The sequence below is a fragment of the Morone saxatilis genome, unplaced genomic scaffold (assembly GCF_004916995.1).
Source record: "Morone saxatilis isolate NCDOM2014 unplaced genomic scaffold, NCSU_SB_2.0 Contig3, whole genome shotgun sequence".
NCBI lineage: Eukaryota > Metazoa > Chordata > Actinopteri > Moronidae > Morone > Morone saxatilis.
Window position 1 is genome coordinate 21,125,720 of NW_023339873.1, and position 11,712 is coordinate 21,137,431.

The following is an 11,712-nucleotide window of genomic DNA, read 5'->3' on the forward strand; positions in this document are numbered from 1 at the left end:
ACACACATACACACCAGCCAGTCACGTCCCCCAACCCCTAGCCTGACAGGGAACCACATGTGATAATGTACCCCCATTCGGTGACTGTGTGTGTGAATGTATGTGTTTGACAAAGAGAGAAGGATAAAGTGAGAAGTATATTTGTAAGAGTGAATGTGTGTGTCCTGTACTGTCTGTGTGTGTTGTTGGGTTTATCTGCATGCATACTGTAGTTTGATTTATTTGTGTATGCCACTCTGTGTGTAAGGCCAGTCTACGCAGTGGTAGTATACTAGAGTGCTGCTGTATCTGTGAATACTGTGTAGAGAGGCATGGAGACAGCTCCAGCATTGCAGTAAGATCAATAGAATAATACAGAGCCTGACTAATTCTCTCTCTATTGTGTGTGGCTTGTACAGTATAGAGCCATATGCCTCTGTATGTTTGATGTGTGTTTACCTATTTTTCACAGTGGCTATGCTTTTTGGTGGACACCTGGTACAGTGGAGGCACTGTCACTGATGTCAATACATGCATAGATACACTTACACAGCATGTGTGTAGGAGTGAAGCAGATGAGACCTGCACAGAGTGCATCTGTGCTAATCTGTATCTGTGAATGAACAGCTCCGAGTGGATCGCCCTTCACGCATTAAATCAGTCTTGCTGCTGCCCACAGGTACACAGCTCTGCACAGTTACCAAATTAACAGAAAGCAAGGCAAGGTAGTCTGTAGCAAAGCAACGCACACACACACGCAAACTCACACACAGCCTTCAGTACAACCAACAGACCTGTGCACACATATACTGTGAAAACTGTCTGAATTAGTTTTCTACCTGTATCACTGCTCATTGCTCAATCCTAATTAGTAGGCCATATGTTTGGAGTGTGAAACAAATAATCTCATTGTTATTAGAGGAGTACGCAAACATGCACGCAGGCACATGTAATGCATTCAAACACGAGAACAGATGGACAAACACACTTGCACATGCATGCGGGCATCCACACGCAAACAATAGCCACCCACACGCAGCCACATTAACGCACCTCCATTAAAACGCGCACACACACACACACACACACACACACACGCACACACCAACAGACATATACAACCCACTCTCTTGCCTCTAAGCAGTCTAGTCCAGTTACTACAAAGCTCACCAAAAGCTCTTTGCAGATCAAATAATCATGCCTTCCATCTGTTTCCATTTCTCTACATTAGCTTTGTGAAGGCGCCCTACAGACCCCGTTAAGAAGCGCAGCAGCCATGGGTAAAATAATGATTCCTCTCTCAACCCCCTACTCCTCATTATCTCCATCCAAAGCCAATTCAATGACAGGGAGTAGATATGGGCCAATTGCATGTGCGGTCCTTATGCAGTTCTGTAATGCCATCTTAATGTGATATTATGCTGGGCTTGCAATGTAATGGTCTTTCTATAGCATATGAACAGCTATTTCGATGTTTTTATGGTACGAAATATAGATCATACTATAGGCTATGTCTGAAATATGTTGCCCTGAATCCTTTTTTAATCCTTTTGATTCTGCCTTTCTCCAGTACCTTTGCAGTGCATCCTCTTCAATTTCTTTGCTCTCTAGCACATATATTAGTAGTTTGATCAACCAAGTCAAATTCAATTGATCAAACAGGCAGAAATTACATGTTCAATAAATAAGAAAGACTGAACAGACTAAATGCACAAACTGTGGGATGAAAATGAATTAGTGAAATGCATAATATCACCATCTTCCTCATACAATGAGGTGGGAAGCCGATATTCAGCCTGTGAGAGTATGTGCCATCTCGCCAATGAGCTTAGGAAGGGGGGGAATGTTTGGTCCCTGTTATGCAAGATGGAAATGAGTTTGCCACGCTTTGCTGTAGCCAAGCTATTTTGGAACGGCTCACATCGGAAAACGCTGGGCCGAGCAGGAAAATTAGGTCATTTACAAGAGCAGGGCAGTGCCTTCTTTCGGGAAGCGAGCGGCAGCGAGGGCTAAGACTAAAGAACTAAAACGTGTAGCACTATTTATTCAGGGCAGGGGGTACACAGATTTGAGTAAAATGAACAAGATGTGGGAGCTTAACACAGGCAAAGCAAAGAAGCTTTTTAACAGAGGCCTAAGAATGACCTGAATACATTGCAGCAATGGAAGGGAAGCGAGAATCCAGCTCTGAGTGCAAAGCCTCAAATTCCTCCTGCATTTTGTAGCAGATCACACTACACACTATGACTTTCTTGTCTGTACACAGAGACCGATGCTGACACAGAGGGTCTGATTTATTATGCATGGGACTGTGGGGCGCAATTGGTGAGAGGGAATGAGAAACGATGGCATCCTCCTTGTTATCAGTAAATATGTGATCCATCCCCCTCGTTAACCACTGAACTGAGATGAAGAAGTGAAGGCAAAACTTGCACAGAGCCCCCCCTTCCCCACCACACAGTTATATTTGAACTAATCATCCACTAGGACATGGAAAATCCTGTTACAGAGACAAGGATAACAATGAAACAGAGATGCACTGCAGTCAGAGCTAGAGCAAAAGGACAGACAGGGTAGAGTACAGGGGGGATTTTTGGGAGAGTATGTGTGCAGAGACAGAAAGACAGAGACAGGCTAAGATAAATGAAATGACAGAGGAAGGACAGACAGGGAGAGCGTACACACAACTAGAGCAACTAGAACTGTGTATGTGTGTGTGGCTGTGTAGGTGTGTGTGTATTGAAAGGAGTTAGTAGGAAGGCCCAGAGGTGCCTTGTCAGCGGTTTCAGGGGGCCGTGTCTGAGGAGGCCTCCAGGTGGCAGGTGGATATGTCCTAGTTTGAGGAGCGGTGTCTCTGTCTACTCATTTACACTTACATACACACAAAAACACACATAGACAGATATGCAGGAGGCATGTGCATAAAGCATGTAAACAGACTTGACTTGTCTCTTTCTCTCCTGATTATTTAACACTTTAAGTTCATGAGGAGCCTTACTTAGCCAAAGAACAGGTAAATACCAGTGCACAGCCCTTGTCTGTTATTCTTCTTAGAACAGTGTTATTATAAGCTTTATGTATTGTATTCAACATACCATTATACATTTTAAGTTTTAAATGGTTTGCTCTGTCAAAAACAGGATACCCAGTGTTATACCTTCACTTCAAATTAGGGCTGCAACTAACAATTATTCAATGTGTCAGTCATTTTCTAAATTAATCGATTAGGTTTTTTGGTTCATAAAATGTCAGAAAATGATGATGAGGTGACGTCTTTTTTGTTTTGTCCACAACCCAAAGATATTCAGTTTTCTGTCGCAGAGAAGTAAAGAAAAAAGAACATATTCACATTTGAGAAGCTAAAATTAGAGAGTTTGGAATTTCGTCCTTACTATATATAACTCAAAATGATTAATCAATTATCAAAATAGTTGGCAATTAATTTAATAGCTGACAACTAATCAATTAACTGACTAATCGTTGCAGTTCTTCTTCTGCTTCCGCTTCTTTCTTATAATTTTCTAAAAGTAACAAAGAAACAAAATGTTCTCGCCTCTGATGACACACTGAGATTACATTCTCTTGCTTGTATGTGATGGATTTATCGATAACTGAGCTTCTTTGAAAAAATGTCCCACTACAACTGGACTCCAAAAAACTGGACTCTGATTGATTTGACTCAAACGTACACGACAGAAAGACAGATTATCTAAACTAAAATGGCCTTTCCAATTTTCATCACCATCTCGACACCCCTTAAAAAGGAACCAAATCAAAAACGAGTGTGCTCGGATTGTTGTCTGGCACAATCCTTTCTGCATCTGAGTTTGATTTTCGGAGCTAGTCAAAGCAAGCCATAAGCACTAAGTGGTCAAAATTGAATCCAAATCATTGTTCCCCAAACAAAAGCTGTATGTTCATGAAACAAAGTTATTGATCTTTGCTGTATTTTCCTGGTAATTTGTGTGAAAGTGTGTGCTTGTCAATATTTATGCATCTATGTCTGTTTATGTCCCAACTGTTGCCTCAAATTGCATGTTTGCATGCATGTGTACACATATGCCTGCCCGCATTTGGTACCGCATGAGTGTGTGTGTGTTTGTGTATGTGTGCATTCGATGAGCCGTCAGTCCTAAAGAGGGGCTATGCTGCTGTCATGCGATGACACCTCTTATTTGCTGCTGTCCTGTGAAGCGGAGCTGAAGGCAGAGGTCAGGCCACCCTCACAGAGACGTTGCGACTCAGAGCACATCATGTCTGCCTGCCTGCCTCCCAACACTGTAGTATAGGCCTCAGCCCATCACACATGCACACACAGACACTCATGCATAAAACAATCACACACACATTTATTCGCATACACACACACACCCAGATTCATGCTTGCACAATCGCTGTCTGCATTTATTAGAATTTTCAATTAAGTCTACTTCTGCTTCAACATGCCTAAAATATATCTATTTGTACCCACAAAAAACGGTAAATGTTTTTTTTTGTGTCTGTTTCACTGTCTATAACAATAAGAACTTTGAATCCTGATTGAAACAAATAGTGCTTAAGACAATGTCAGCAGTGCATACAGTTCTGGATTTATATTCATACTTCCTGCACATCAGTGCCTCGATGGGAAAGAGGAAGCCTGTATATGAGGGGACCTGTAATACGCCTGCTGAATGCAACGCTACACTCAGTAGTCATCTCTTCTCCCCACACTTCCAACCTCCCCCTCCTTGCTCCTGTAGGCCGTCCATTCGTCTTGACCGGTGTCACATGCCATCATCAATTACCCATTAGACAGCATAATATTCGCCCAATATTGCCGGTGTGTGACTGGGAGATTTTAGAGTGATCAAAACCGACAAATCTGATTTACAGAGCTAGTATAAATAAGGAGATTGTGCCCTCCCTGATTGCCCTGTTGAATAATGGATGCCTGTTTGGTAATCATTTTCCAATATCACACCACTTTCCCCTAGACTGGCCTAGCAGAGCACTCTTCTTTTTTCTTTCTCTTTCTTTCTTTAGTTTCTGCTACATTCCTTCCTATATATATATCTTGATATTCTGGGGTCCCCTGAAACTGAAAAACAGTGATGGAAATATTTACATATCTGGCCTTAAACACACTCTTTGTCTCCTTGACCCAAAGTTTTTGGGGACTTTCAGTAGTGATGCTACAGTGATACCGTCATTACTGAGGAGGCGGGTGTTGTTGTGATTGAAACATTTTGTTTTCTGATTCATCTTGTCATTATTTAGAGAGAAAAAATGTCAACAGTCAACGAATGTTAGAGTTGATTCAATTTGTAAAAGTTTATGCAAAATAAACAGGCTGAACTTGAAAATAAATTTGACTTTTACAACAAGTACATTCTTGTTACTGTAACACAAGTAAAACAGTCGTAAAAAGTCAACTAAAGTTGGCTTGCATCTTTGCTTTGCTTGATCCAAATGATTGACATCCCAATGGTTGCAAATTTTTTCTTTATTTATGAGCCATGTCAAAGACACATTTCCATCAAGTGTAACAGGCAAAGAATAATAATTCTGAATCATAAATCAATATTTATGTTTGCCATGTTTGATCAAAATACTGCCTGCTCACCTTGCATGAGAAACAAATCAGGCAAACATCCAGTGGTTGCGCACATCACTGAGCTAGTGCTGAGCTCATGTCAACTTTCAGCTACAGCTTGATGGATGTGAGGTTTAGCTCACTAAACTAGCTGGAATTAGATCTCTCCTCCCTGATGGTGTGTGTAGGCAGGGTATCAGGGGAATTAAAACAGAAAACAGCACCATGCAGATGGTTTAGCAGGGGGCACAAAGATTGAATTGTCTGCTTTTGTACCTTCCCTTTCCTTCATGGTTTGCATACACAACCTTTTAGTCCACACTAAATGTAGTACTAAAACTAATTGCAACTGCACAACAACAACACAAGCACACTCAAGGTCAGTGCTTTGATGATATCGTAGCAGTGCTCTAAACAGCTGCTCCTGTGCTCTTTGTAATATTCTTCAAGGCACGGTTGTGCCTCTAATGGGAAAAGGCCAAACCAGATTATGAAAATCCTTATTTACAGCTAGCTGCCTGGCTGTGTGAAGTAGGTCACAGCAGCTCCTGAAATGGAACAAACCTCGCTCACACCGTTTAATACTTTTCTTTTGAATGCTTGCTGCCTTACAATGGCACCAGAGGGAAAGACACAAACACTGTTTCCACTCCTCCTTAGCGCGAGCGTCTTGACCCTACTGTTAAAAATGTGTCTGCAACCTGTGGGAAAGTCCAGCTTTTACCTGACAAAACAACAAAAATAGACAGCAACATCAACTCCAAAGGCTGTAAATACCAGTGGAGGACAGAGGTTTAGCTATTTATACTATTAGGAACATTCCACAACATTTCCTGAGTAGTTAACCAGCATATGCTCTATCACCACCTTACAACAAATGATCTCAATGGCCTACAGGTCCGGCAGGCTAATATAAAGCTACTATAACCTAGTCTGGCACTTTATGCTCATCATCATACACTCAGACATTTGTAACTTATTCAATATGTCTGACAGTGCTGCATGAGTGTGGGGCCCGGGGTATAGGTGAACATTGTCCCCTGGGGTGATGGATGCCTGTGGGAGGCTGTTATGCCACAAGGTGAAAATGTCCATTAATCAGCCCCACTTCCTCCATTGCCGTGGCTTTCCCATTACCAGCGTACTCCGAGCAGCCTGATTGGTTTTTAATTGGCCTGCCCGCCAGGAGATAGATCATGTTTTCACCGAGTGAAGGCATGGAGGTGTGTGTGTATGGTGGCACCCGCGCTATCTCTGGAGGGATACTCACACCCAGATTTTTCTCTTTGCACCTATTTTACAAGATGGACAAACAACCAGATCTAGGTGGTAACCTGTCATATAAAATTCTATTACTTTTGCCAATAAGTCATGTAACTTCTCTTTTTTAGATTTCAGTAGTGACATGACAGCTACCAATTATGTAAGTAACTATACAAGTACATCATTCTACATATTAAATTAAAATTGCCATATCCAAAAACTACATCTTAACCCCATTCCTGTAATGTTTTCATGAAAATGACTCATCCTCCTCTCATACTGCGATGATGTATGTAAAGGAAACAGTAGAAAGATTAGCTTTGTCTAAATGGAAACCTACATTTTACCTACAATAAGCATACAAGAACACAAAACAACGTTTAATTTACATGGTCATGCACGGAATTTAGATATCAAGAGGAATTTAGATATCCCGGATTTTGAAGGTAGGAGTGCTAAATCTGTAGCTGTGATTGTGTAATTGTATTAACCTTTAAAACTAATCATTTATTTTATGTATTATTTTTGACAAGTTTCACCTTGTTCCTGTTAAGACCGTAATATTTTAATTATTAAATACAGTGGTTCTAAAATGTAATGTGGCCAAAATTACGCTTTCCAGTGGCTGCTACAAATCATGGATTTGGGTCTGAGTGATAAATGTGCCATAATTAATAACCTGTAGCAGCAAGTGTAGCAAGGATGCATGTGTGAAGGACACAAGAGCAGCTACATCTTACACTGAGTAGAAGTCATTATTGACATTGTGTCTGCTCGAATAGATCAATCCCCTCTCCGCCCTAGCCTGACCACGTCATTGAGGCTGATTGGATGAACACATTGATTCTCTATGGTATCTTTGCATAAGTTCAAGTGGATACACGTTCACAATGCAACCGCAGGCTGATCCTTCTGGCCTTTATACAAGTTAGGAAGAGAAAAAAACTAAACTCTAATAAATCTCTAATAAAACATGTTTAAAACAATCCCAGCTGTTGCTTAATTGATCTGTGTCATGCTACGATTCATTGTATTGAAAGACAGCAGACAGCCTCTGTGGCGTGGGCCAGCACTTCTATAGGTTCACCACAGTGTGACGTCAAGGGCAGGTTGTGTTAGAAGGCCAACCTGTAAGCTTGTCTTAGCCTTCACCGCAGGGAGAGAGGGTGATCTGCTCTGTATTGGGGAGATATGCTCCTGGTGTGGAGCTGGAGGTTGCACAATCTACTGGGAGCTGCATCCAGTACAGCAGAAGCTGCAGATGGCAGTTATTCAGAGAGACTATTGACCGATTCTAGGTGTGTACAGGGATGTAATTGAAGGGTAAATCATCTTCACCAGTTTGTTGGTGAAACACAAGTTACAATACTTTTTCATAGCAATATTACACTAATGTAACATTGTGTTGCATTATTGAAGTTTATTTCTATTTTTATGCTGACAACTTTACTCCCTGGTTTGGACTGCATTTCATCTCCTCCTCATGATACACATGACATCAGCAGCTACACACGGAGGGCATGAGGTTGATACCGTTTTCTCCTGATCCTATCCTCCATGCACTGACCCTAACCTAGGCTAGGAGATGTTAGTGCAGCCCCACACTGGCTTCCTACCCACAAACTAATTCGGCTTATTAGGTTGGTGTAAATTAAAAATGAATTTTTTTATGTGAAGGATCCTAAAACCACTTGTCGTATACTGCAGCTGATTTCTCTCAAAATTCAAATTAAGCAATAGTAACATCTTATATTTACAGAAAGCATTTAAATGTCTTTTGAAATATATTGTAATAATTTGTAAATACATATTTTTCGATAAACAGCATATGTGAATACACTTGCAAAAGTGACCAGTACAGTAGCTCACACAGACTAGATCTAGCATGATTGCAGAGTCATGCTATGGGAGTGTATGGCTTAGACATGCTAAGCATAGCATGTGGATGTGTGATCCAGCCACTCAACATGGAGGCTAATATTAGCGCATGGCTGCCCCCCACCCCACAACCCACCCCTGCCGACTGCAAGCAGGGAATCCCCAGGAGGCTTTTTGCTGCTCATTCATTAGGCTGCTGAGAAATAAGGGGCATACAGTATCTCCCACGCAAGGCTGGACTAAAGACCCCCACCCATCCCTCCATTAGACTCAGTCTGCAGCCATACATGTTTTGTAAAAATCTGCTGTTTTTTTTCCGTCACATTATAATACTGTATTTAGACAGAGATAAGATAAATGTGTACAAAAATAATGAAATACGCTTGCATGGAGGCAGGGACTCTCACACATTACAGTACCTAAGTACAGTGCATCAGTACATTTCTTATGACCTTACAGTCCATATTCAGCAATCCCATCAACACCCTATTTCCTCTCCCCTCCAGCTCTGACTAGACTGTTGTGATTATGAAGGGCTGGTTCTTCTACTTTCATACCAGAGAGAGAGAGAGAGAGAAGGAGAGACAGAGAGAAAAGATGGGAGGGAGGGGGGGTTCCCACAATGTTGGTCTCAGTAAGACCCGGGTAGCGTGCTTTCCCTCTATAATTTAATCACATTCAGCTGTCTCCCTGTCCTCGGCTCGCTCAGCAAAGCAGATCAGGCACCATGGTGGCACAAACAAGCACACAATCGCACACACTCGCGCACACTCGGCACACCAACACAAGTCTCCCCTAACAAGCAAAACATTTCCTTCCTTTTCCAGCTAAAGGAACATTCCACAGAACATGGATTCACCTCACACCAAGTGGCTTGTCCAGACTGCTTCGATAACCTGACACAAACCTCTGTAAGATAGTCACTAGATAGACACTGAAGGAAACTATACTAAATACAAAAGCTCACATTTCTTACTGTGTGTCACAAACTGTAGTCAAAACATTAACTATAAGGTGGAAATTGAGACGGTGGAATGGCTTTAGCGTTCACCAGCTTCTCTCTATTAACTGTTTTACAATAAAACATTGAGATCAGACAAAATCTACAAAACTAAAGACAAAATGGATATTCTGATAAAAAAGACCTTTACTACGCCTACATACTGTAGTCTGATTTCTTATCATAAAAAATATTTTTGGCATGAAGAATGTACTGTTACAATCACTCACAGTATCCCCAGATGTCACCAAACATTGTCTCCATCATTTGTTGACATGAGAAACATTAATTTTGACACACTTTAGGCAAGGGAGAGTAGTCACAAGTAGCTCACTTTGTATAAGAGCTTTGTTTGTCTTGACAGAATAAAACATGTTGCAGCGCATCTGCCTCCTGCTGTGTGTATACAGTATATGCCACCCACGGGAGCACACACAATAACATCTGCATTGTCTTTTCTTACATACAAATCAGAAAATTACTGTGTGCACGATGAAATATAAACCGAAGGGACTAGTTCAGGCATGTGTGATTGTTTATATGCAAAAGCTACCAAGAGTTTACTATATTTGAATTTGGGAACTCAAGCACTCTTCCAACTTCAGCTTCTCTCCTTTCCCTCCCTCAGTCTCTTCTCTGTTTTCATCTCCACTACTATAACTACTAATTGTTTTCTGGCAGTCACAGTGCCTACCTTCCCTGGATGCCAAACAGTATCCTTGCTACCTTCCAGATCTGACAGCAAACAGAGAACATCGCACATGTGAGGGATTTTAGGAAATGATAAAAGCACTGCAGGAGCAGCCACATAAAAAAATAAAAAAATCATAAGCATATGGAACTTTCATTTATGGTAATAATACCAATATAATATATTCAAACATGTGTCGTGATGTGTATTCAGACAATTCTTCAATTCTCCAACACAGCTGAAATACAGTGCAGCATTATCCACAGCAGGAGCAGAAAACTTACTTACAAACTTTTAAATGGGTGCTTCCATTAGAGCGCTACTTTATTAGACATGCTTCTTTGTGAAATAAAACTGCATTCAAGAGGGAAAACGTTCATTTTAAGGAGGCAAAGCAATTGTGTGTCGAAAGCAATGTAACATAAACATAATTTCAGCCATCCAAGAGCAACATGACTGGAACAATAATAAACTAACCAAATCATCTCAGCCAGCTGTTACTTATCTTCACTTAAGTCACTGCACCAGTGCGATAAGATCATATTACTATACCTATCTGAACAATGAGTAACACTAAAGCAACTTACACTACAAGAAAACTGTGTAGAATTACGACTCATAATTTGTTGACCTACCTCAGATTAAAGCCGGTAATATTTTTTTCATTCCATTCAAATATTATCTTTCAAAGACTGTAGATGTACCTTATATTTTCAATCAATGGAAAAGCAGAGGCATAAGATGCCATAAACAAGTAGAAGTTACCTACCAACTGCAGTCTTCTCTTTAAACTTTTCCTTCTGTTCTCCACAATGCGCTTCCTCTCCTTTTTTCAGTCTTTCCTTTACTTCTCTCCCTTACTCTCTCCCAATTCACTTACTGTGCTCACTGCAAAGTTCTGCTCTCCCACTGCATGCAAATCATTTTTACGACTTGAGAGATGACTGGGAATGAAGGAAGGAGGGAGAGCGAAGGGAGAAAGGATGACAGAGGGGTGGTAGAGTAGAGATAATGGTTGGAAGGCAGGCGACCAATGGGCCTGGAGCCTAATGGAAAAAGGGAATCAGGACACACCAATGAGGCGCAGCCTGGAGAGAGAGAGCGAGAAGGAAGGAGAGAGAGAGAGAGAGAGAGCAGAGGAAACAGGCGAGGGAAGGAGGGATGGTGAGAGCACAGTCAGGAGGAGACGGTGTAACGCAGACACTGAGGGAGAGAGAAAGCACACAGAGAAATAGAGAGAGGGAGAGGAGAGCTGTACATAGCGGGTGTGCACGGTAGGTGGAGAGAAGCGAGCATCCCAAGCGAGATGGAGAGACTGCAGATCAT